This window comes from Tiliqua scincoides, chromosome 14, assembly GCF_035046505.1.
Source record: "Tiliqua scincoides isolate rTilSci1 chromosome 14, rTilSci1.hap2, whole genome shotgun sequence".
Taxonomy (NCBI): Eukaryota; Metazoa; Chordata; class Lepidosauria; order Squamata; family Scincidae; genus Tiliqua; species Tiliqua scincoides.
The window spans coordinates 6,897,633-6,925,541 of NC_089834.1; the positions used below are offsets into that span (position 1 = coordinate 6,897,633).

At 46.2% G+C, this 27,909-nt stretch overlaps 1 protein-coding gene across 1 annotated transcript in view; it reads left to right on the top strand.

Annotated features, from left to right (window-relative positions):
- ARVCF (ARVCF delta catenin family member) overlaps window positions 1-27,909 on the top strand; it is a 752,684-nt gene that overhangs the window by 280,915 nt on the left and 443,860 nt on the right. Inside the window, exon 3 of the mRNA XM_066609736.1 lies at window positions 26,887-27,025. The gene's annotated coding sequence lies outside the window, so the exon portion shown is untranslated. The remainder of the gene's footprint in view (window positions 1-26,886; window positions 27,026-27,909) is intronic.

Genomic DNA, 27,909 nt, shown 5'->3' on the forward strand with positions numbered 1-27,909 from the left:
AGCTCTTTGCATTGAAATTGCTGTGATTGGCTGATTTTATTGCATTGATTTTTTTTGGGCATTATTTGTAATATTCTGTTGTGAGCTGTGTTGGGTACCTCCCAATATGGAGAGGATAGGCTGGATACAAATATTTTAAATAAGTAAGGAAATGTGGACACACTGCATTGTTAAACTATTATAATGCAAACTTACCTGGGTCATGGCATCCCTTCAGCCTCTCCTTTTCTGCTCAGTTGGGTGCCATCATCTTGCATTGCTCAAAATCTCATGAGATCCAAGGTGAAAGTGGCCAAATCTCATGAGATCTCACACAGTCCAAGGTAGTGGCACCCAAATCACCATCGTGGACCCCGTGAGAATTTGAGCAGTCCAAGATGGTGATGTCTGGGTGAGCCAGTAGAAGGGGCCACTTGGGACATCCCGTGGCACCTCCTGTCAATGTGTCCCAGGGCACCGTGGCACACACTTTGGGAACCTCTACTATACATAGTTAAATTACTGCATGCTAAATATTTTATAGCATTGCTATACATAGGCCTATTATTGTGGCTATATAGCAGCCATGGAGGGGCAGTCTCAGTCTTAAAGGGGAGGGGGTTTAACCCTTTACCTGTTCTGTAATTCCAATCTGGACCAAGATCGGTCTTGGCTGTTCTTTTCATCCAGAAAGGCAGCTACCATCAGGCTGTTGTTGTTGTTGTTGTTGTTATTTTATTAATTTATACCCTGCCTTTTTGCCCATCGGGCATACAAGGCGGCTTACAATTTAAATGTACAACGTGAAAAACAATCATTAAAAAAAATTTACAATAATTAAAAAAAATCTAAAAACAAACAAACCCCGTGGATTTTCATATAAAAAGCAAGAGCAGGAACACCAGCCAGCCTCTCAACAATTAAAAGCGTTTTGAAATAAAAAGGTCTTCAGTCCACGCCGAAACGTTAGCAACGAGGGAGCAGTTGTCAGTTCTAAGGGGAGGGTATTCCACAGTTTGGGGGCCACCACCGAGAAGGCCCGCTTCCTGGCCGCCGCCCCCTCACATCTCTTAGTGGCAGCACAGTCAAAAGGGCCCCCCCCAGATGATCTAAGAGCACGGGCAGGATTGTAGGGAAGGAGGCGGTCCCTCAAATACCCCGGACCCGAGCCGTAAAGGGCTTTAAAAGTCAAAACTAGCACCTTGAATTGGGCCCGGAACAGAACCGGCAGCCAGTGTAGCCACCGGAGCAACGGCTCGACAGAGTCAAACCAACGTGCCCCGGCAACCACACGAGCAGCCGCGTTCTGTACCAGTTGTAATTTCCGGACCATCTTCAAAGGCAGACCCACGTAGAGCGCATTGCAATAATCTAATCTAGATGTCACTAGGGCATGGGTTACTGTGGCCAGGTCCGCGCAGCTCAGGTACGGTCGCAGCTGGCGAATCAGCTGAAGCTGAGCAAAGGCTCCCCTGGCCACCGCCGCCACCTGGGACTCCAGGAGCAGCTGTGGATCCAGGAGAACTCCCAAGGTGCGGACCTGCTCCTTCAGAGGGAGTGCAACCCCATTCAGAGCAGGACGATAGTTCAGCACCCGAGCTGTGGATTTCCGAACCAAGAGCACCTCTGTCTTATCCGGATTTAATTTCAGCTTGTTCGCCCACATCCAGCCCCTAACCGCCTCCAGACATGCTGTTACAAGCATGATCCTATTTTCACCCATGGTGTGGGAGCAAAACAATATGAAGCGGCTTTCATGAGGTCTAGTACCATGGTCTGCCAAACAAATACATTTTAATACGATAGCATCAGAATGTATATCTTTCTGCAGAGAACAAAGGGAAACATGCAATAAGTTCTGCAAGGGGATACAGCATGCACACAGCTGGTGAATTTTCCCCAGCAGACCTCTAACCCATGTGTGTGAGAGAAGAATATGTTTGTTTCAGAGAGCCAGGATGGTGTAGTGGTTTGGGAGGTGGACTTAGACCTGGATGATCCTGGTTGATCCACAAAGCTTCCTGGGTGACCTTGGGCCAGTCACTTTTTCTCAGCCTCACCTACCTCACAGGGTTGTTGTGAGGACAAGAAGGAGGGGAGGAGCAGCTGTGTAAAAACCGCCCTGAGCTCTTTGGAGGAAGGGCGGTATAAAAATGTGGAAAAATAAATAAATAACAATTGTTTGAGGGCCCAGACTGTTGTGCTGTGTTCTCCAGTTCTTCAATATGTTCTGGTTTTACATGCATTCGTCGTCTTTGTTCGACATTAAAAGCAGTTCCCGGCTACGGCTAAACTAGTTAAATCAAAGACGGGGATTTATTAAAAGCGCTGCTTTCAGCCTCTAGGTTTAGAATGTGGATTTAATTTGGAGGTGTCTGATTGTAGCACGTTTTAATCTGTGAAAACAGGTAGAAGGCAAAGTTGAGTGAGGAGCTGGCATCCGGGGCTGCTTGCCTTTCTAGCACAAATACGCCTGGCATCTATTTAGGATCTAATCCTTGGCTTGCTATTACTGGACTGGCTCCAGACCAGGAATTCCTCTATAATCCCATACGCTTTAATCCCACACGTGCTGCCCTGTGTCAGAATGGCCTAATTAAATGATACCGTTCATTGTCTTGCGGCGCAAATCCTGTTCATGGTCTCGTCATAATTTATCTATCATGCTGAAGTTCTGAAAGCAGCAGCAGAAAAAAAAGGGGGGAAGCACCCAAAGCAATTACAGTTGGCCCTCATTATCTGTGGGGGATCTGTTTCTGGACCCCCTTGGATACTGAAGTCCGTGGAATATTGACTCTGCGGGTCCAGGCCACAGAGAACTGTCCAAAGGTGTTCTAAGGCCTGGAGAGGCCAGTGTTCTGAGGCCCAGAGAAAGCCCCCCTGAGGTGTTGGAAAGGCATTTCTGTTTTTTTGGAAATACTAAAGGTACTTTTCCAACATCTCTGGGTGGGGTGTTCTGAGGCCTGGAGAGGCCATGCTGGCCTCCCCAGGTCTTAGAAAGCTTCCCAGACATTATCTGAAGGTGCTTCCAGTTGTGTCTGGAAGGCCAGGTGGAGTCTGACACACCCTCAGAACACGCACTGAGCAAAATCTGTGGGTTCAGAACCTGCATATAAAAAGGGCCCTTCTGTATTTACTAGATTTAGGATTTACGTAATGTTTTAAGATCAGGAAAAGCATTGGTAAAGCAGCTACCGCGTTTTCCAGACTCACAAAGAGAGTCTGGTCCAACAAGAAGCTGACGGAACATACCAAGATCCAGGTCTACAAAGCTTGCGTCCTGAGTACACTTCTGTACTGCAGCGAGTCATGGACTCTTCGCTCACAACAGGAGAGGAAACTGAACACTTTCCACATGCGCTGCCTCCGACGCATCCTCGGCATCACCTGGCAGGACAAAGTTCCAAACAACACAGTACTGGAACGTGCTGGAATCCCTAGCACGTATGCACTGCTGAAACAGAGACGCCTGCGTTGGCTCGGTCATATTGTGAGAATGGATGATGGCCAGATCCCAAAGGATCTCCTCTATGGAGAACTCGTGCAAGGAAAGCGCCCTACAGGTAGACCACAGCTGCGATACAAGGACATCTGCAAGAGAGATCTGAAGGCCTTAGGAATGGACCTCAACAGGTGGGAAACCTTGGCCTCTGAGCGGCCTGCTTGGAGGCAGGCTGTGCAGCATGGCCTTTCCCAGTTTGAAGAGACACTTGGCCAACAGTCTGAGGCTAAGAGGCCAAGAAGGAAGGCCCATAGCCAGGTAGACAGACCAGGGACAGACTGCACTTGCTCCCGGTGTGGAAAGGATTGTCACTCCCGAATCGGCCTTTTCAGCCACACTAGACGCTGTTCCAGAACCACCATTCAGAGCGCGATACCAGAGCCTTTCGAGACTGAAGGTTGCCGACTAACTAACTAAGATCAGGAATGAAGGAGAAGAAGAAAGGAAAACATCTAACAAACAGACCAGTGATTTTCAACCTTTTATATAACATGGCTCAGTGACACTGTGCTAAACAACAACAACAACAACAACAACAACAACAACAGGTATTTATATACCACCTTTCTTGGTCTTGCGATACAAGGACATCTGCAAGAGGGATCTGAAGGCCTTAGGAGTGGACCTCAACAAGTGGGAAACCCTGGCCTCTGAGCGGCCCGCTTGGAGGCAGGCTGTGCAACATGGCCTTTCCCAGTTTGAAGAGACACTTGGCCAACAGTCTGAGGCTAAGAGGCCAAGAAGGAAGGCCCATAGCCAGGTAGACAGACCAGGGACAGACTGCACTTGCTCCCGGTGTGGAAAGGATTGTCACTCCCGAATCGGCCTTTTCAGCCACACTAGACGCTGTTCCAGAACCACCATTCAGAGCGCGATACCAGAGCCTTTCGAGACTGAAGGTTGCCGACTAACTAACTAAGATCAGGAATGAAGGAGAAGAAGAAAGGAAAACATCTAACAAACAGACCAGTGATTTTCAACCTTTTATATAACATGGCTCAGTGACACTGTGCTAAACAACAACAACAACAACAACAACAACAACAGGTATTTATATACCACCTTTCTTGGTCTTGCGATACAAGGACATCTGCAAGAGGGATCTGAAGGCCTTAGGAGTGGACCTCAACAAGTGGGAAACCCTGGCCTCTGAGCGGCCCGCTTGGAGGCAGGCTGTGCAACATGGCCTTTCCCAGTTTGAAGAGACACTTGGCCAACAGTCTGAGGCTAAGAGGCAAAGAAGGAAGGCCCATAGCCAGGGAGACAGACCAGGGACAGATTGCACTTGCTCCCGGTGTGGAAGGGATTGTCACTCCCGAATCGGCCTTTTCAGCCACACTAGACGCTGTTCCAGAACCACCTTTCAGAGCGCGATACCATAGTCTTTCGAGACTGAAGGTTGCCTGCGACGATGATTCAAGACTTTATTCAAGGCGGTTTACATAGGCAGGCTTTATTTAAATCCCTTATTAAATAGGGATTTTTACAATTGAAAGAAGGTTCTTTCTTTCAAGAACCACTACATTCAGGTGTTTCATTCCGATCTGGCTTCACATTCTGGCCTCCATCCTCCCACGCTCAGAGCAGATGGAATAGCTCGGCTTCAGCTTGTCAGCTGCTTCAAGGTCGCACGGTGCCGGTGGCCTCGAACTGGTGACCTTGTGGATGTTATCTTCAGGCAGACAGAGGCTCTACCCTCTAGACCAGACCTCCTGCCCAGTGACTAAGTGACTATATATTGCATGGCTCAATGACACTTGCCATTGTCAAGGCACATCAATCCTTTTTTGACAATGGACAAAGCATACCGCTTTGCCAGTAGGGGGCTTACATCCCCAAATGGCCCTACTAATTAACGACTCTCCCCCAAACTCCTGTAGCACACCCATGGTTCATTTGCGGCACCCTGGTTGAAAATCGGTGAAATAGACGGAAGTCTCCCTATGCAGAACTGGACTTAGGGAGGGTACTCGAATTGATAAGCATTCCTTTTATACGTATGTGGTTGTATTCTGAAGATGTATATAGTCGGGAATATTCTTTCCACTCCTTTACTTCTTGGGCAACATGTGTCTCAGCGCAGTGGAATCCCATTGTACATTTCTAAACCAGATCCTCTGGGGCAGTAAAGAACCTCTAAGTGTATTTACAATTCTAGAAAGCATCTTGCCTGTGTGACTGAACTTTTAATTTTCTTTATCCCCTTATCTGGGCAGAATTCTTAATGATGCCAAACTAGGCGTGACAGCGCTGAAGGAAGTGCATAGTTGAGACAGACAAAATTATGCAGGGATGGATAGAGTGGAGAGAGGGATGTTCTTTTCCCTCTCACACAACACCAGAACCACGGGACATCCACTAACATTGTGGGTCGGGAGACTACAGGCACAAGAAAATATTTATTTACCCATCCAGCATATAATCAAATCTGTGGAACTCCTTGCCACAGGATGTGGTGATGGTGTTTGGCCTAGATGCCTTTCAAATGGGATTGACAGGTTTCTGGAAGAAAAGTCCATCCAAAGTTACAAGCCGTGATGGGTAAAAGCAACCTCCTGGTTTTAGAAGTAGGCTGTCACTGAATGCCAGGTGCAAGGGAGGGCAACAGGATGCAGGTCTCTTGCTGTCTTGTGTGTTCTGGTGGGCCACTGGGAGATGCAGGAAGCTGGACTAGATGGGCCTTTGGCCTGGTCCAGCTGGGTGGTTCTTATGTTCTTAAGTCCCGACTGAGATTTTTTTGCCTCAACCAGTTCTCCTTTGAAACTTGATTTTGAAGAGATGCAATTGGTAGTGGTGGTGGTGATGGAGAATGGAGAGATGAAGCAAAGAGGGTTGCGATTATGTGCCATCTTGCAGAAGACAAGCAAAGAGCTTCTGGATCTGTCTATTGTTTGCTGAAATATTTAGTGACAGAAAAGGAGTTTTCTTCAACAGTTTATATCGGTCTTTTTCTTCCCACCCTAGTCTAAGGGTTAAACGTTATATCTGAAGATAGCTTCCCAGCTCATTGCTGAAATAACTTGTGATGGTACTTCCAAAGGGTTTGAGCTGCCTGTGCTTGTGTTAATCAAGGACCGGCAAATTGTCGCCGCAAGCCACAAGACCTCATTGTCAACACACCCAGCCAGTAATGAGAATTGACTCCCAGAACATGCCTCTGCCTTACAGACTTAATCCACTTTTAAAATCAGTTTTAATTGTCATGACTTGCAGCCATGAGCTGGAGACTGGAAGCTGGAGGCTCTCATTCTATGGAGGGCTCAGAGATCGCCAACAGCAAACTTTTATAGCATCCTCTCACAAAACATGGAGGTTTGTTTTTTTTTTCTAGCAAAGCACAGAAAGCTGAATCCATTCCAAGCCTGTTGAAATGAGTAGGGCACCAATTCTGCCTCCATTCTGCAGTGTGAGAACCAGTATTTTTTCTTTTTTTCTGGATTGCTGATCATTGCCTGAGGTGTGCAGCTTTGTTTCTTTTGTCCTGTTGTTTTGTTTGTGATCAAGTAGGTCCTGCAGGCTTTTGAAACACTACAGAATCTAATGGGTGCATTAATTAAGGCATAATAATTCCAGTTCTCAAGACATAATAATTCTTCTCCATTCTGCACTAGCCAGCAGTAGCATAGCTAAGAGAGGGTGGGGAGGGGTCACTTGCCCCTGACACCATGCCTGGGGGCAATGTTGGGAGGTGCCTTTCTGAGGTCCAGGGAGGCAGTCCATGGCCTCCCTGAGCCTTGGAAGATCTTGGAAGTCTTGCTGGAGGCCTTAGAAGAGCACTATCTTCTGATTTTTACTGAAAACGAGTTTTTCTAAGCCTTTCTAACCAGAAACCTTTCTAAGACTTTCTGAGGCACCCCTCCCCCCAAAAAATATTGGGGCCCCAGTTGCCTGATGGTGAAAACTGCGCCACTGCTAGTCAGACCTCACTTGGAACGCGATGTCCAGTTTTGGACACCATATTTTAATGACCATGACAAGCTGGAATTGGCTCAGAGGAGGGCACTTAAAACAGTGGGGTGGGGCACCTCCCTTATGAGGAAAGGGTATGGCATTTGGGGCTTTTCAGTCTAGAAAAAAGGCACCTGAGGAGGGACATGATCAAGACACATACAATTATGCCTGTGATGGACAGAGTGGATACAGCGATGTTCTTTTGCACAACACCAGAACCAGGGGGCATCCACTAAAACTGAGTGTCGAGAGTGGGAACAGACAGAAGAAAATATATTTCTTTACCCAGCTTGGAATTCATCTGTGGAACTCCTTGCCACAGGGTATGGTGATGGTGTCTGGCTTAGATGCCTTTCAAAGGGAATTTGACAGATTTATGGAGGAAAAGCCCATCACAGGTTTACAAGCCATGATGGATAAATGCGACTTCTTGGTTTTCAAATTAGGCTGTGTCTGACATGCCGGATACTATGGAGTGGCCATAGGATATAGGAGTGCAGGTCTCTTGTGATCTAGTGTGCTCCCTGAGGTATCGGTGGACAACTCTGTGATGCAGGAAGCTGGAATACATGGGCCCTTGGTGAGGAATCTGGAGACAGAGTCCTATGAGGAAAGTTTAAAAGAGCTGGGTGTGGTTTGAGCTTTGAGGAGATATGCCAGCTGTCTTCTGTTGTCCAGAAGGAGAGGACCCACTCTCTGCAGCCCCACAGTGTGCTTGTCTCTTGTATGCCCCCCCCCCCAGATTTTCATGTTCCTTGGCACTGTAGGAAGTAGTGCTGGTGCCATGGTAAAATTGGAGTGCCAATTCCACCATGAAATTCCTTGTCAATAATTCTAATTTTAAAATAAAATGAATTATAGGCACAATCCTGAAAGTGTCTTGGGCTGGTGCAAGTCTTTTGTGCAGCCCACTGGTGTTGCTAAAGTGCCGTAAAGCACTTTCGCACCACCAAGAGAGGACGGAGGCTGGTGCATGATCTGGCCTCCAGAGGCTGACACGGGACCTGCTTGGCTGGGGCAAATGGTGAGTCTGGGGGGCATGTAGAGGGCAGGAGGGAAGCGTTTTGGGGTGGTAGGAGGGCAGGTGGCGAGTGGCAGGGAAGCAGGGTTTGGGGCCAGGAACCAGCACATATGCCGAATCCTATCCCCATTCCCGGGCAACCTGGGGCAGCTCCAGGCTGCTCGGATCTATGCTATCTTCTGAGGTGGCGCAGATCTGAGTAGGCTCCTTTGAGCTGCTGTGGCTTTACTCTTGCCCTGGGCTGAACCGCTTTCAGACCCAACCCTGTCTTGGATGTGGGGTAGGCCCGCCGGCTTGCCTGCTCCAGGTCAAGTTAGGATTGGGCTGCCCGCCTGTTTGCCTAGGAATCAGATACAAATCTCAGGGTTCTTTCTGAATTATGCAGAATTTTTCCTTTTGCACGTTCAGCTATGATCACATCCCATCTTACGTAAGTCTTGCACAACACATTGTATACCGACAAAAACACATGCATCACATTAACAGCATTGATTGCCTCTTCTGTTTACAGCACCAAGAATGGAGGACTTTTATGTTCATTGTCATCTGAACTGAGTAGGATGTGTCACATTACACTGAATCTCCAGAATGCTTCATTCTCCCCCACCCCCCAAATTGTTTAGTTGTCCTCTTCTTTGGCACACCATATCAGGGGAATTAGCTGCACTGTTGAGTTCTGCTTCTGTTACATGCCCGAAGCTCTTCTGACCTTAGTTGCTTCTACCTGGGGAAAAAAAAATGATCTTGAGCTGATGGAAGAGTTGAAGTTAGTTTTTATGTAACAGCAGGCTTCGGGAAGCAAAACGCAGATTGCTGGGCCGTATGATGCATTGACGTCATTAAAAATAGTATTAACCCATTTCTGCCCAGCCCACAGGTGTATGCCTGTGATCCCTGTTGCATATATGCAACGTTGGGCAGAAATGGTTTAAGGTGGCAAACACGCCACGGTGCCCAAAAGACGGGTTTAAGGTAGGAACAGGCAATTGGCAATCTGGGGACTCGGTCTGACTCCATTACAGGCATACTTTGACTTTCACCATAAGAAGAACCACCTTGCTGGATCAGGCCAAAAGCCCATCTAGTCCAGCTTCCTGTCCAGCTTCCTGTATCTCACAGGGGACCACCAGATGCTTCAGGAAGCCCACAAGACAAGAGACCTGCATCGCTTTGCTCTTTCAGCCATTTTCAATTATAACCAAATGTCAAATTTCGTCCAAGTGCTTTCCTCTTTCATTCAGTTTCATCCAGCCTTCCATGACACTTATCAATGTTCTTATGTTTATTTTTCTTTCATTTCTGCTTTTTTAGCTTTTGCAGACATTTGTTTGTTACATTATTTACATTTTTTGCCAGCCAAAATTAATTTGAAAGCTAGATAAGGCTATTTTTTTTTACATCCACCCGTTTTTGTCATTCACCCATGCTCAGCTCCCTAACCAGTGCAACGTATGGCTGTAATAATGGGAAAGCTCTCACAGGTCATTGGGAGAAGAGCTGTAGCTCCCTGTTCGAGGTGACTTCAATGCGAAAGTTCCCAGTTTCAGTCCCCTTATCTCCAGATGTGGAAGGAGCCTGCATCTGGAACCCTACAGAGCTGCTGTCTGTTCTGCAGAAGGCAACCTTCTTGGAACCCTGGAAGGGTTTGAAGAGCTGTTTGCCTACTTTCTGGTCTGTGATGGACACAAGTGAGCGATACTGAGAAGGTCAACAACCCCTGTCCAATTCCAAATAAACGCTGTGTTCCACAAATTAGTTGCTGACCAAAGAATTAAGGAAAACCTGCCAAGGAGATTTTCTGGCCCAAAGAAATGTGATTGGGGGGGGGGGGAGACACTGCAAGGAGCATATATAAATGTATATTACTCAGGCAGGGAGAGTAGTGGACAGGGCCACCCTGAGAAAGTAGAAATTTGACATGTCTCAGAAAAAGACTCACGGGCACTGCTTAATTTGCTGACATTGAGACAGCTGTATATAGCGTCTAAGAGACTGCATTGCAGACCCAGACCCCCCCACTGCAGCTTCCAACATTGCTAAAAAGTATATAAGCCACAAGTTATAATACGTTTTAAAAGAAGCACCACATTTAATACCTACATACCCCAAACCAAACATGTACCAAAAAAAAGGGTGGAAAAAGAGAATCAGTGAATAAAACCCAGTTGGAATGGTTACATCTTCACTCCTGGTACCTGTTTACATTGTTCTCTTGGGGTAGACTGGCTGTGGCTCTGCTTGCCCCTTCTGGGGTCAGTCCCAAAGCTTCCGATGCGGGGGAGGGAAGTCACCCACTTCCTTTCTCTTCCACCTCTTCCATACTTTTCTTTTACTTGTATACAGTGGCCCCTTGGCATCCATGGGGGATCCTTTCCAGGACCCCACCCCCATGGATGCTGAAATCAGTGGTTATTCATATCTGCAAGAGGGTCTTCAGAGGACCCGTGGATGCAACCGTAAGTGCCTTGCAGTCACGTGCAGAGGTGTTCGGAGGCATGGGGTGGTTGGTTTTTTGGCAAACCGAAGCGCCTCTCAGATGCCTGTGAGAGGCCTTTTGAGGCAGGACAGGCCTTCCTGTGCCTCAGAGCACCTCCTGGTCATGATTCAAATACACTTTTAGTTGCATCTCGCAGGTCTTTGAGGTCCTCCAGCCATGGGTCAGCATCCGCATTTAGTCAAATTCACTGGTGCTAAGTCCACAGATAAGGAGGGCCAACTGAATTCCTTACACTTGTGGTTCTCAATCTTAAACCTAGGACCCACTTTTTAGAATGATAATGTGTCAGGACCTACCAGAAGTGATGTCATAAACCTGAAAATGATGTCATTAACCTGGAAGTGACATCATAAAGTCAGAAATTTTTTTTAACAATCCTAGCCTTTAATCCTATCCACCCCGACACCAGGAGTAATCCCCATTGACTGTCAATGTCAAAGGCATGTGCATTGTAGCCTGTTAGAAGTACAGATCTCCCCGAATGCAGTCGCGTACCATGTTGGCATCAAGTCTAATATACTAAAAATAAAATATTGAAATGAATGGGGACCCACCTGAAATTGGGTTGTGACCCACAGTTTGAGAAACAGTGCCTTACACCAATCAAAGTTGGTCCCATGAAGGCAGACTTGCCTGCTCTCTCCCGCCTGCCTGTTTCACTGGGAGATAACCTGGAGGCAGCTGCCTGTGTTGAAACCTGGCCCTTCTCCCTTCCCCAGATATTAAAGGGCTTTTGATAAATCACATTTGCATGAACTGCAGCTCTCTGCATAGTGCTGTGTAGCTATTAATAGTTTATGTGCCATGAATAGGTAGAGAACAAAATATTATTACTAGGACAAAAATGTTTAGTGTGTTTATCATTTTGGCTTGATAGCTGACAGCCAACATAAATCAGAATAATTAAATAACACTTGGAGAGAATAGTGCGTATCGGAGCCATGCTGACAGTCCCGACTTACTTGATTTGTGCCTTGTTGTACCCAAGTGTGATAAGGAGTTCCAGACTGCCCCATAATAACCTTTCTCAAACTTATCTTCGTTGTCTGATCCCTGGAAAGTAAATCCACAACCCCGGCTAACCTCCTAAGTGGAAAGGGGACAATTTGATAGCGAAATCCAATACTGTTTTGCTGCATGGCCTGGCCACTAAGAGTTTGGCTGGTTATCTCTTTGCTGTGATGCCGACATTATGAACTTCCTGGGCAAACTGCACGTGTTTCTAAGGCACAGTCCTTTCCTGGTTCTCTTTTTAATTGATAAGATCCCCCACCTGACTTTCTCAGACACTGTTCTCGTTTGGGAGCTTCAAGAGTTCATCAGTTAAGCCAGTGTTTCTCAAACTGTGGGTCGCGAGCCAATTTCAGGTGGGTCCCCATTCATTTCAATATTTTATTTTTAATATTGTAGACTTGATGCTCCCATGGCATGTGACTGCATTTGGGGAAATGTTACAGATCTGTACTTTTAACAGGCTATTATGTATATGCTTTTAACAATGACAGTAAATGGGACTTACCCCTGGTTAAGTGTGGGTAGGATTGCAGCCTAGGATTGTTAAAAATGTTGACGATGCTTGATGATGTCACTTGACACTGCTTGATGATGTCACTTCCGGTCATGACATCACTTCTGGTGGGTCCTGACAGATTCTCATTCTAAAAAATATGACTACATTCTAAAAAGTGGGTCCTGGTGCTAAATGTTTGAGAACCACCGAATTAAGCAGATTAATTAATTACTATTATTTTTAAAAACCTTTTAATCTGCTTAAAATGGGGGGCCTCAAGTTAATTGTATTGCCCATTTTTCCGAAAAGGAGTACAGTAGGCCTTCCTCATCGGAGGGCCTCTGGATTTCTGTATCCATGAATGCCAAACCTCAGAATGCCAAGCCCTGCTGGAGGGCCTCAGAGGACCTCCCAAATGCCATCAGAAGGCACTTGGCCAGTGCCTCTTGGATACAACTGGAAGGCACTATAGGTTGCATCCTGAAGGTCCTCTGTGGCTCTCCAACTGCAGATTTAATTACACAGGCCAACACACATTTTGCTTCCTTAAACGTTACACCAATTCCTGGGTATATTTGGGGTGCCGATTCCAAAAATGGCATCCGTTTTGCCTCATCACATCTAGTTTTGGAGACACGGCATAGCCTCTTTAGTGAATGGTTCAAGCAGCTTCCTCATGAGGAAGCCTACACCACGGCTTCCTCATGAGGAAGCTGCTTGAACCATTCACTAATGAGGCTATGCCGTGTCTCCAAAACTAGACGTGATAGGGCAAAACGGATGCCATTTTTGGAATCAGCACCCCAAATTCATCTCAAACAACCATAAAGTTTGGGGAAAAAACTTTTCTGACCCTCAGTTTTGTAGGCCTATGTTATCAGTGGACTTCGGTATCCTTGGGGCGTCCTGGAACAGATCTTTGAATACAGATCCCCATCTTAGAAGAGGCGTGCCCTATTTTTTTCCCTGCATAGGATGGAATGCTTCATTCACAAATGATGTCTGCTAAGAAAGGGCAATAGTCTGAAATCACATGTCAGTGCCTGGCAGGGGACTGCTTGGGAACCCTACATAATCCACCTTGAGTTTAATGATGGGGGACAGAGAGAATATTGTGAGGGGCAGACTTTTATATTATGATGTGAACTGCTTTGTTAGGGGAATTTTGGGGTAAAAAATACTATATCCACTCTGTGGTTTCACTAGGGAGTTGCAGACTGCACTAGGTGACGCCACTGGAGGGGATGACACCAAAATAACTTGTGTGGCAAGCCGGCTGTTCCAGTGGCACTGTAGTGGGTGTCTGACCTGGTCTGTAGCTGCGTGGCTGGTCTGTAGCTGGTTGGTCTGGGAGTACTACGGCGAGTGGCTGGTCTGCAAAGCCAGCCCCATTCTCATAAGAGGACGGGGCTGGAGTGAGACTAGAAGGGGTGGGACCATGGGAGTAAGACCATTGGCGCACTGAGTGGCATCAAACTTAGTGATACCACTGCATCCACTGAAGGCTAGTGGGACACCAACTGAGGTCTATGTACAGTTTTGTTATTGTTGCAGGGCACTTCAAATGGGATCTCTCCAAGAGTTTGAGTCGAGATATTCTGCAGAGGTGAATGGGTGTTAGATTGCTTCTCTACCCTCTTCTGGGAGACACTGGTACTCAGGGGTTTGAAAAGTTAAAGCGTCCCAGGAAACAACTGGCTTTGCAATTAATGGGCATTGATAACAACAAGATGAATCAAGATGTCTCTGTGAGCATCCGTGCTTGGACTACATGTACAGCTGCAACGCAACCAACTGAGAGCCAGGATGGTGTAATGGTTTGGCAGTCAGATTTAGATCTAGAAGAGCCAAGTTCAAATTTGCGCTCAGATATGAAACTTCTTTGATTACCTTGGGTGTTTTCTACCTCATAGGGTTGTTGTGAGGATTAAAGGAAGGGAGGAATGATGGACACCATCCTGAGCTCCTTGGAGGCAGGGTGGTATAAAAATGTGGGGAAAAAATTACACTCTGTTTGGGCTCCTGCAAACAGCCATTTACAATCCCAGCTTGACCTTAAAAACAAACAAATAGGTTTCTAGTCCTGATGGCGTAACACTTAGCAGCAAGGAAGTACCAGGAAATTCTCTTCCATCTCTGGAGGTGTAAGGTTCTGTTTCTGAAGGTGGGAAAGGTAACTTTTAATGAAGCATCAGTGATAGGTTTTGAGAGAATAATTCCCATATTTGGAGAGGAGGAGATGTATTATTTAAAGTGGGCACCCTGTCCTAAACTCACGTTGATTTGGCCGAGGCTGTTGACTAGCACATGTGGGTGATGGTTTCTCGGTCTCTGTTCCTGGTGACAACAGGATGTGTTGGCCCACGGTACAGATTGCTGCAGTTTCTTAACTCTTGGCAACAGTGGCTGATTCAAGTGAAAACCAGGTGCTATAAATACAGCTTTTATTTACCTGCTGGTGGCTTTGCAATACTGAGCTCCTTTTTGCTACTCAGGCACAAAATTGGGGTGGGGTGGGGAGGAGTTTCTGCAGGCCCCTTGAGCAGTGTGACCAGATCAAAAGAGGACAATCTTAAAAGAGGACAAGATACCCCCAAAATGTAGGACATCCAAGAAAAAAGTAGGACATGACAAAATTAAAGCCAAAAACACTTGTATATTGATTTCATGTGGTTAATTGAAACACTATACAGTTGTGCACAACTTAACGATAGGGATACATTCTACAATCCCTGTTGTTATGCGATTAGGTTGTTAAGTGAACATTCTACCCAATCTAGTGCCTTTGATGTGTAAACAGACACTCCCAGACACTTGCTGGTTACACAGGCTACTAGAGATAGACTGCATTAAGAGCCTCTCTGTTGTGTAAATGCACCCTGCTGCAGGCTATTAGACACCTGATTGCCTCTTAAAGAACCTCTTCCTTGTGCTTTGACCACCATCATACATGCGATCCGTTGCTATGTGGTCCGTTGTTAAGTGATGCACGCCTGTTTTAAATAAATTTAAAACAATATTATGCCCAATTTATTAATGACAATATAATCAATTAATTACAAGAAGGCTATGACCTGCCTGCAGGGGCCCTCTCACAGGGAAAAGGAGGGCATTTAGGTTTTTCCCAGGACACAAGGCTAAAAAAGAGGACATGTCCTGGAAAAAGAGGACATCTGGTCACCTTGAGTGGTTTTCACTGTTCTGCTGCTACCGCTTCCCTACATGAGAAGAGCAAGTCTTGCCTTATTATTCGTGCTCCCCATTTTACAGCACCCTCTGTTGAATTCTGCAGGGCTGTTTTGACAGACCGCTCTGCCAAGTCAGCATCTCGTCTGTATTTGACCAGTCATTACTGAATAGATTAATTCTTGGGAGGGCAAGGCGGGCGGAATATTAAACAGGTGAAGTGACAATTAAAACCTGGGCGCCTGAATCTGAGATGCGCAGTTAGGAGCCCATCCCTCTGCAAACATGTTCAAATAACAGGAGCCTTTGGAGTGCTGACATTAGCATCCCTGCCAGAGATGCGCTTGCCAAGGGTTTCTGCAGCGGCATTTCAAATCAATAAGGAACCGAATCCCCTCCACACCTCCTTGACCTCCGAGGCTCCTTGTTCATGTCTCTCCCTGCCAGCCTGGCCTGTCAGGCCATTTCCTTTGTAGTCATACATAGCTTCACTTGCCCTTAGCTCTCATGTGAGACATTTTGCTAGTCTTGTTTGTCATTCTCCCTGGGTTGGCCCAGTTCCTTCTGGAAGTAGTTTGTCTTGGAATAATCAGCTACACCAAGGGAATCCTGTTTATGCCCTGCTTGTGAGCATCTGGCTGTTGCTGGTGTATTTATTATTCTCTTATTTAATTTTAGGTGTCTGCTCCCCCTTTCTTCCTTTGGGGGGCTCAAGGTGGTTTACAAGATCAATTAAAACCATTCTTGGTACCGGTGTGCTACCTTATCCGCAGGGGATAGGGTCCAGTTGCCACCATGGATACTAGAAACCGTGGATAGCAGCGAACCCTACAAAAAGTGGTTCAGAAATCCCCCCTGTTGCCCAAATTGACTCACCTGCCTACGATTCCAGTCCTCCTGTCGCCATTTGCTGTCTCTAACTAGCTCTTTGGTGTCTGCAAATGCTAACAGGAAGTGAGTTGGGGTCTGAAAAGAACACAAAACTTATCATTGAATTCATAGAGCTTAGCACCATATTCTTTTCAGTCCTCCAACTGGCTTCCTGTGAGTACTTCTTACTTCCTGTTAGAATTTGCAGACAGATAAGAATTAGCGAGATTCAGGAGACAGCAACAGGAGGGCTGCAATCTCAGATAGATAAGTCAATTTGCGCGGCGGGGGGATTTTTGAACTGTGGATAATTGAAACCGCAGGTATCGGATCTGTGGATATAGGGGGATGTCTGTACAGCAGCCATTAAGACAAAGTCATTGTGTGGACCCGAAAAAAGGAAACGAACCCAGGAAAAGCCTATGTTATCCTCCATGGAATGGCAAGGAGGGTGTCATGAAACTGTTGTTTCATGTGGGTTCTTATTTTTCCTTGCATTGGTATTAGAGTTAGCTGGGGCTCCTCGGATGTAAGAGTCAGGTGAGAATGCTTGGTTTCATTAGTGAAGAAGGGGGGTGGGCAAACTTTCAACTGTAGGGATCCTGGACCTTTAACAATTGTATAGAAGAAGGAATTTCAGCAGGTACAGCTTGTCATCTCACAGATGTCAATTGTAAAAAAAAAAAACCCTGATGGTGTGCCCTGAAAACTGTAGCACCTTGTCAGTGTGCTGTGAGATGAAAATGGTTGAAAATAACTGGTTTTTAGACCAGTGTTTCTCAGCTTTTGTCCTCTGCTGTACCACTTCACATGGTTCACCTATTTGAAGTACCACTGGAAGTAACTGGGAATGGCGACAAACACTGGTAAGAGCTTTAGGGTGGATGGGAGAGCTTTTTCAAGGTTGAAGAGAGTGCTTGAGAGCTCTGACCACTGAGCTGAGCCACTTACCGCTGTTTGTTGTGTCACATTCCTGGACTCACTGCCAGGCAACAGGGGTCCAGGGGTCCTATAAGTACCACCAGTCACCACTTCAAGTGCTACTGGTGGTACTTGTACCACTGGTTGAGAAACACTGGTCTAGGCCCAACCATGCTGGTCAAGCTGGTTAATTGCAGGTTTGGAGCCTTGAAGCCAGAGTTTCCATGGGAAAACACTGAGGACTAGAACCGTAGAGGTTTCTGGTTAAATCTTTGTCTCAAACTGAAAGGGCTTTTTGCACCTCCTAACCTTACCCAGCGGTAGCATTAGAAATTCAAAACTACTCAAAAGTATTCTCTGAATCGGCTCATTATTGGCTCAGGCCTTGAAAGGGGGGGGGAAGAAACATCTGACAATTTGTTCTATTAATCTATTCTAATGAATCTTGTGCTTTGCTAGCAAGACTCTATTAGCAGTAAAAGCCAGAAGCCTTCTGTAGGGCCCTCACCATAGTCTGAGTAATAAGAGGTATAAGTGCAACCTAATAAAATGGAGCTAGTCCTACAACCATTACCACGGCATGAATCTATTCGTGTGTCTCAGCAGATAATTTGCTTTTAACTGGCTGTGAAATGCATTTGTAAAGATTGCAAAACTATAGGGCTGGGTTATCTGACAGGTTCGGGTGAAGGGCAGACTTGGCTGACAAAACCAGTGTGAAAAGCATTTGCCTTTTCCTTAATGATGTAGCAGTGACCTATACAAGAAACCGGGTATCAGAAATATGGGGGGGGGGGGGAGAGAAATCCTTTGAAAAATGACCACGTATTGAGCTCTGCCGCAACATATGCTTGGTGGAGAAACCTGTCTCAATATTTTTCCGGCGGTTCATAAAATGTGTAATGTCAAGTGTCTGTAAAAATCACACACACAGAAACGGGAAGCCTACCATTCTTGGACAGCAGGCTTAATTTTTTTTTATAACAGAGGATTGTGGTTGAAGATTGTGGCAAGAAAAAGCATGTGGTATAGGCCTGCTAGTATACGTGCGCCACAGATTGGACTGTAGCAGTTCAGACTTCAGGAGGTATTTAAAAACACACACACTCTCTTTCTCTTCAGGTATAAAGCCAAAAACAAAAACATTCATCAGGTATAAAGCCCTATAAAAAGCCAAAAACATTCCCCTGTATCAAATACTCGCTGCAAGTAGAAAAGCAGCACAGGAAGAAGTAACACAGGTTAGAATCTTTGTTATTCATGTGCTACTTTTAATAATAATATATCAATCAATTTGTGAAAACTCCTTGTAGGTAGAAAAATTGCAGGGAGTATAATTGCAGGGAGAATAAAAAGGAACATAAACTGTGGCAAAAGAAATGTAAGAAGGTGATAGGGGAGGCCAAGCGAGACTATGAGGAACGCATGGCCAGCAACATTAAGGGGAATAATAAAAGCTTCTTCAAATATGTTAGAAGCAGGAAACCCGCCAGAGAAGCGGTTGGCCCTCTGGATGGTGAGGGAGGGAAAGGGGAGATAAAAGGAGACTTAGAGATGGCAGAGAAATTAAATGAGTTCTTTGCATCTGTCTTCACGGCAGAAGACCTCGGGCAGATACCGCTGCCCAAACGGCCCCTCCTAACCGAGGAGTTAAGTCAGATAGAGGTTAAAAGAGAAGATGTTTCAGACCTCATTGATAAATTAAAGATCAATAAGTCACCGGGCCCTGATGGCATCCACCCAAGGGTTATTAAGGAATTGAAGAATGAAGTTGCAGATCTCTTGACTAAGGTATGCAACTTGTCCCTCAAAACGGCCACGGTACCAGAAGATTGGAGGATAGCAAATGTCACGCCTATTTTTAAAAAGGGAAAGAGGGGGGACCCGGGAAACTATAGGCCGGTCAGCCTAACATCCATACCGGGTAAGATGGTGGAATGCCTCATCAAAGATAGGATCTCAAAACACATAGACGAACAGGCCTTGCTGAGGGAGAGTCAGCATGGCTTCTGTAAGGGTAAGTCTTGCCTCACAAACCTTATAGAATTCTTCGAAAAGGTCAACAGGCATGTGGATGCGGGAGAACCCGTGGACATTATATATCTGGACTTTCAGAAGGCATTTGACACGGTCCCTCACCAAAGGCTACTGAAAAAACTCCACAGTGAGGGAATTAGAGGACAGGTCCTCTCGTGGATTGAGAACTGGTTGGAGGCCAGGAAGCAGAGAGTGGGTGTCAATGGGCAATTTTCACAATGGAGAGAGGTGAAAAGCGGTGTGCCCCAAGGATCTGTCCTGGGACCGGTGCTTTTCAACCTCTTCATAAATGACCTGGAGACAGGGTTGAGCAGTGAAGTGGCTAAGTTTGCAGACGACACCAAACTTTTCCGAGTGGTAAAGACCAGAAGTGATTGTGAGGAGCTCCAGAAGGATCTCTCCAGACTGGCAGAATGGGCAGCAAAATGGCAGATGCGCTTCAATGTCAGTAAGTGTAAAGTCATGCACATTGGGGCAAAAAATCAAAACTTTAGATATAGGCTGATGGGTTCTGAGCTGTCTGTGACAGATCAGGAGAGAGATCTTGGGGTGGTGGTGGACAGGTCGATGAAAGTGTCGACCCAATGTGCGGCGGCAGTGAAGAAGGCCAATTCTATGCTTGGGATCATTAGGAAGGGTATTGAGAACAAAACGGCTAATATTATAATGCCGTTGTACAAATCGATGGTAAGGCCACACCTGGAGTATTGTGTCCAGTTCTGGTCGCCGCATCTCAAAAAAGACATAGTGGAAATGGAAAAGGTGCAAAAGAGAGCGACTAAGCTGATTACGGGGCTGGGGCACCTTCCTTATGAGGAAAGGCTACGGCGTTTGGGCCTCTTCAGCCTAGAAAAGAGATGCTTGAGGGGGGACATGATTGAGACATACAAAATTATGCAGGGGATGGACAGAGTGGATAGGGAGATGCTCTTTACACTCTCACATAATACCAGAACCAGGGGACATCCACTAAAATTGAGTGTTGGTAGGGTTAGGACAGACAAAAGAAAATATTTCTTTACTCAGCGCGTGGTCAGTCTGTGGAACTCCTTGCCACAGGATGTGGTGCTGGCGTCTAGCCTAGACGCCTTTAAAAGGGGATTGGACGAGTTTCTGGAGGAAAAATCCATTATGGGGTACAAGCCATGATGTGTATGCGCAACCTCCTGATTTTAGGAATGGGTTAAGTCAGAATGCCAGATGTAGGGGAGAGCACCAGGATGAGGTCTCTTGTTATCTGGTGTGCTCCCTGGGGCATTTGGTGGGCCGCTGTGAGATACAGGAAGCTGGACTAGATGGGCCTATGGCCTGATCCAGTGGGGCTGTTCTTATGTTCTTATGTTCTTATGAGTAGGCCTGGCTGGAAGCATTTTCCCTGCTATTTTCCTGCCCCCCCCCATCGCAGACTGATGTCCATTCCACTGTCTTAGAATGCTACACCGCCCCAATCCCGTGCATGCACAGTACTTTGAACATTAAAAAGACACTATACCATATAATCCATATAATTCCATATAATCCAGCCCGTCCTCTCAGGTCATCAGAGGGGACCTTTCTTACTGTGTTGCCACTAGCGGAGGTGAGGAAGATGGCGGCAAGAAAGAGGGCCTTCTCGGTGGTGGCTCCCCATTTGTGGAACTCTCTCCCCCTGGAACTGAGAACAGTTCCCTCTTTAGAGTCCTTTCGGCAGGGGCTTAAGACCTTTTTATTTATGCTGACACCAGGGGGCATGGCACTTTCTGAATGGATTTTAATTCGGGATCAGTCTTTTATTGTGTTTTATTGTTTTTAATGTCTTTATATATGTATATTTTATGTTTTTAAAATGTTTTTAATTGTTTTAGTTGAGTGTCCTCATTGGATAGAAAGGCAGGATGTAAATCTCTAAAATAAATAAATAAAATAAATATACAAATTATTTTTCATAGGTTCCCAGGAAAAGCACACAGCCTTTTACAGCTGGAATACAGCTAAATGAATTTCTCTGTGAACCACTTTGTGAACTTTCTTTGTTGAACAGCAGTATATAAATATTAATCATCCAACAGCATCGTTGTCGTCATGTCTTTTTAGATTGCGGACCCTTTTGGAACAAGGGACCGTTTGTTTGACTTTCTCTGTAAACTGCTTTGCAAACTTTTTTGAGGGGTTGAAAAGTGGCATATCAATATTCTGAACAGTAATTAATCATAATATTTAGCAAGGTGGTATATGGAATAGGCGTGTAGCTGAGATGCAGTGGTGTCACTAGGGTTTGCATCACCCTGTGAGGGAGTCCAGCACGTTACTCTCACGATGGACCTCCTTCCATGCAATGGGCAGAGCAAAGCAAACCACCCAGGTGGTTTTTGCTATGTTTTTGCTACAACTTTTGATAGAATAGAGATAATTCAACGCGGTTTGTTTCATTGCGTTCTGCATAAAATCATGTATCGAATGGTATATAACGCGATAACATTATTAAAAAATACCAAGATTTTAAAAATTTTGGCCAGTAGGGTGTCATCCCCCCCCATGAGCTTCACTTGGTGCGACCTGCACCCCCTTAGTGACGCCACTGCTGTGGTGGCATGGGGGGACAGACGGACAATGACTACCCAGCCTCTGCCTTATTTGTGTGGCACCCTGATAAATTTCAAGATGCATTTTTGTTGAAAATAAGGGGCTGAGGAGCAGCCATAGGACAGTGGAAGAGAACATACTTTGCATGTAGAAAGGCAAGTAGTAGTTCAGACTCTTGCAAGTAGGTTTGGGAAACACTCTTGTCTGAAACACTGGCAAGCCCCTGCCAGTCGGTTTCTGCCATACTAAGTTAGCTGGGCCAACTGCTTGACTCAGTAGAGGACTACATTCCACATGCTGATGCTAGCCCACTTGAGAAGGAGCCTTGTCTCATCAACAGATCGGACCCTCTGCCCAAAGAGCACTGAGATTTTATCGTTACAACAAATGAAAAGGATGTGGAATCCGCCTGATGTAAAACAAAGGACAAACAGCATATTTCCCGTTTTCAAAACAGTGTCTGTGTGTTCCTTTCTCCTACTCTGCTTTAAAAAAAAAAGGAGGTAGTGGAGGAGAGTCATGTTAATTGGGGAAAAAAGGACATTTCAAAGGAAGACCTGCTGGTCTCATTATACAGTACCCAATTTCTTTTACTTCCCATTGATTTATAATTAGCCAGGGCCAGATTCTAGGCTACACTAATCAGTATTTCAGGAATTCTGAATTAGTCATTGCTTTGTCTCAGTGGAAAGTTAATCACTACTTCAGGTTCACTTTAACCTGAAGTAGGGAAAACTCACAGTCAGGGGGCAACAGGGAGAAGGCCCCCTAAGCTGTATTCTGCCATCTGCCTATTTAGGCCTCCATTGTTTTGTTGGCCTTTGTTATTTATGTAGCTTTGTTGGTGTGCATGGCACTGTACAAGAGGAGTGAGGGCAAGTCCCTGCCCCAGGAGGTTTACAATTTAAAGTAGACTCAAGGGGAACCACAGGGGAAGGGAAGAGGAGGCCGTAAAAATGGGAAGAATAGGATTTGCATGTACAGCTTGTGCATGCACAGCGGGCCTTTGGTACCCACAGACTCTGCATCCACAGATTCCACTGTCTCCTCAAATGATTTGTGCCTCAGATGGCTCCAGGATGCAACTGGTAGCCAACTTCCGGTCATGTCTGAGAGGTGTTCTAAGGCCCACCCCATGGACCGCCCCATGCCTTAGAATACCTCCTGGACATGCCCGTAAGTCAAGCATGTGAACTGGAAGTGGCTTCCATTTGCATCCTGGAGGCCTTTTAAGGGGGCGGGGGGAGGCTTGTGAAGTGGGCCACAGGCAATTATAATGTGAATAATTGCAGTGACACTACCCCCCCCCCCAGATTCCAGCATCCATGGATTCTGGTATCCCCCGGGGGGGGGGGAAGGGTTCCTGCAGATACCAAAGACCCACTGTATTAGTAGTAATTGCAATAGGGGAAAGAGGGTAGTGCAGTGTTTCCCAGACTCTGAGCCATGGCTCGCTGGGGAACCAAGGAAACCAGCCAGGGGAGTCACAGAATCCTCGTGAAAACCCCACCACCCTATGCAGTGTACATCAGTGATTCTCACACATTTGGTACTGGGACCCACTTTTTAGAATGAGAATCTGTAAGGATCCACCAGAAGTGATGTCATGACCAGAAATGACATTATCAAGTAGTAAAATTTTTAAGAATCCTAGGCTGTAATCCTACCTGCACTTACCCAGGGGTAAGTCCCATTGACTATCATTGTTAAAAGTATATACATAGTAACCTGCTAAAAGTATAAGTTTGTAACATTTCCCCAAATGCAGTCACATACCATGGCAGCATCAAGTCTAATATACTACAAATAAAATATTGAAATGAATGGGGACCCACCTGAAATGGGCTTGCAACCCACCTAGTGGGTCCCGACCCACAGTTTGAGAAACACAGGATTGTAGCCCACATGGGGAGCTGTGGCCAATTGCCCAGTAGGCCAAAGGAGCCACTGGTCAAAAAAATTTGGAAACCACTGAGATAGTGATAAAGGTGAGTTTTGAAGAGGCAGTCGTGGTGTGTCCTGGAACACGGTCCCCTACTGACTTGGGGTCTTCTGTTTTGAAAGACAACAACATAAAAGAAATCAAATGTGTGTGAGCTGCTTATGACATTTCTTATGCCGTTTCTTGATTGAAAGGGGCTGTTCAAATGAAGGTGCTCCTTTGTTTGTGCAGTCCCTGAAAATCAAGTTGAAAGCCATGTTTGAAGAAGCCACTCACTTGTACCAGGCAGAAAGCGGATTAGTGCTTCTTGGGAGGGAGAGGAAAAGCAAGGGGGCAGAGGGAGATATCCTTCACCCCCGTGGTGCACTTTGCGCACCCCCATTATGTCTGTTGGGAAGCACTAAGAAGAGATGTTCAGACAGCAGGTGTTGCAATACCAATGGACTTATTTAAGAGTAACATGAAGAAACCCGTAATTTATCCCAAAGTTGCAGCCAGGGATTATTGGTTTGTCTGCGATTATCCATCACTGAATGTCCACAAAGGTCAAAGTGTTGTGTCAAGAGAAAAATACCAGAGTGTCCATTTCAGGAAAATACAACCAAGCAGAACCTTTGCACAATCCCTAATTGTGCAATTTCTGTTCATGTTGTTAATCCTGGACATCTCTTGGTTAAGCAAATGTCAAGGGAATTGGATGTTAAATGATGCCACACCACATCCCTTAGGAGATGATTGCTGACAGTGGGAGAAGTTCATTGATTTTTGGATAGGGTTAAGTGTAAACATCCCCCTGGGGGCTGGGGCTAAGAATAGGCCCTCAGTTTGGCTGTACTTGTCATAAGAGGCGATTAAACAGCCACCGGGTAGATGGGACTCGTCAGCCTGGGAAGGCAGTTCGTCTGAGAGAAGGAAAACTCTGATCCCAAACCTCCACCGCCTTATGGCTACATCCAGTTATGGAAAAGGCTTCAGGAGTCAACCTCGAGGCAAAATTTGAAGCCGGAGTCCCTGAGGCAGTTCATGGCTGAACACAGTCATGTTCTGGCAACTCCTGCGACACTACTGGAACCAACCGTATTGGCTTCTGCCTTTCCATTGGACCATTTCAGTGATGTGGAAAGGGGATTTGCTGCATGGATAACAGCCTGTCCTCCATATCTACTTTACCCAGGCTTCGCGCACTGGAGAGGACACTCTGTTCCAGAACCACCATTCAGAGCACGATACCATAGTCTTCCAAGACTGAAGGATGCCAACATGAAGTGTAAACAGAAATGCGTTCCATCAAGATTGAGACCTTTCCTTCTGTGCCACAAAGATTCCAACACAGCTGCTTTTTTTCCCTAAACATTTAAGGTCGCAATCCTAACCCCTTATATCAGTACTTTCCAGCACTGACATAAGGGCAATGCAGCTCCGAGGTAAGGGAGCAAACATTCCCTTACTTTGAGGCGGCCTCCATGAGTGACACCCAACTGCAGGATGCAGCACACGTCCTATTGGCACCGCTATGCCAGTGCTGGAAAGCACTGACATAAGGGGTTAGGATTGTGCCCTAAGTCTCCTCCTGTATTCACATTTTGTTTTCAAAAATAAGTGTGCTATCAGGCCTCGGTGATGGTGATGCCAAACACATGCAGCCTAGAATCTGTGTTGCACTGAAGACAAAGGTCTCCAGAAACCATGAAGGGAAGGCAGGTTCTTGGAGAACAGTAATAAAATTATAATTAATAATAATTATGATTAATAATAAGGATTTCTGTAGCTTCCCCACTTTGGAGATGCTTCTTGTACCATATGTCTACCTGCAACAGCCAAGGCAATTCTCCCATTGATGCAAAGTTGATGCCGTGCATTTAATTTATGCATGGAATAAATATAATGCATTGCGGTTCTCCCGCACTCAGCAGGTTTGTGATGCAGCTGGAAGACGAACCAGTCACCTCGCTCTTTCAGGGTCTGCCCCTTGCGGTTCATGGCCTTTTGACAACTCTATCCTTGGGACCCCCCCACCTTTCAAGTGAATGATTCTCAAGGCAGCATACAGTAGACAGCAGTTCCTCCAGGGGTGGTTCTCACTGTTGGCTGAGCGACTGGTGTTCAACTTGGACAGCTTTTTCTGGGCAGAAATTGCCAGTGCTTTGCAGGTGGGGACCTAACGCTTGCTGTTTGCTCCAGAGCAGGGGTGCCCAAACCCCAGCCCTGGGGCCACTTGCGGCCCTTGGGGGCTCCCGATCCGCCCATGGGGAGCCCCCAGTCTCCAATGAGCCTCTGGCCCTCTGGAGGCTTGCTGGAGCTCATGCTGGCCCGACACAGCTGCTCTCGGTGTGAGGGCGACTGTTTGACGCTTCCATGAGCTGTGGGACAAGGGTTCCCTCCACTGCTTGCTGTTTCATATCTGTGATGCAGCAGTGGCAGCGAAGGAAAGGTCATCCTTGCTTTGTGCAAGGCTTTTTATAGACCTTGAGCTATTGCAAGACCTTCATTCATTCATACAAGTTCCATCTCTAATAAATTCATTTTATGTAAATTTATTTAAATTTTAAATGTAAATTAATTCTTTTTTTTCTGGCCCCTGACGCAGAGTTAGAGAGATGATGTGGCCCTCCTGCCAAAATGTCTGGACACCCCTGCTCCAGAGGGACGATGCTTCCCGCCTCAAAGCTGAGAGATCCAGCTTAGGAAATGACCCTGCGGCTTTCCTGTGAGCTCGATAGGCACAGGGGGGAGCTTGTGAGGGCCACGCACCTTCGAGAGACCTCAGTCCCCTTCTTTGAATTTTAATGTTTTTATTACTCTAATTATAAATAAAATAATCTAATAGCACAATCCTAAGCTTATTTACTTGCAAGCAAGCTCCACTGTGTTCAATTGCGCTTGTTCCTCACGATCTTCTTCGTTACAGGTGTGACTTCGTTATCCACGTGGGATCCATTCCAGGCAAACCCCCCCCCCCCGCGGATCCACGGATATGTGAATCTGTGTCACTTCCAGATTGATGAGCAAACAGGAACTGTCTTTCCCTGGTATCCATGACATCCACGGTGAGTCTACTCTATAGGGGATCTACTCTATAGGGTTTCAGCTTGCAAACAGATAACTTAAAACAGCGGTCCCCAAACTTACCGCTCCTGCGTTGCTCTAAGAACCCTGAAGTAAGCAGTGATGATGCAGAATGTGCCATGTGATTATGTCATCACCGATCACTTCTGGGATCGGAGGCCAATCTGGGCGGGTGGGCTTTTCCCAATACATGGTTTCCATGTGCTGTATTGAGCGTCCTGCTGCTGCTTGAAAGCTCACACTGTGGTCTCGCTGCCAGGCACTTGGGAGAGTCCCGTGATGCCCCACTGAGTGCCTTGCAACACCCCCCCCCCTCCGGACATCATGATGCATACTTTGGGAACAGCTACTTAGATATTCAGCTGCTTATATTTATGCTCTGCAATGATTTCCTGCCCTCCCTTAGCCCCGCCGTCTACAGAATTGTCTGGCTCTGGGCCTGTGGATGCCTGAATTGAATGGGAAGGAAGAAAGAATCTGGGAAAATGATCTTTGCAACCCACATTTGTCAGGCTTCTTGTCTTTTTATCAAGATTTTAAAGTGAGGGTCTTTTTATCAAGATTTTAAAGTGAGGGTACAATTACCAGTTCATGAATCTAGCTCATAAGCGTCTCATGCAAGAATATATTGGTTTTACTCCCCTTTGCCCTCACAGGCGAGGGCACCAGCAGCAGGAACTCCTCCCCAGAACTAGTGGCATTGTGGGTGAGCTGTGACCCAAAAAGCTTCTCATTTCAAAGCTCTCCTCAGCCAACACACCAGTGTCTCCAATTCAGAGGTCTCCTGGCCGGTGATTTCAGCCTGTTGTTGAATTCTGGAAGTGAGTCCTGGGTGCTCCTTTTAATGACCGTTCCCCCTGCATCA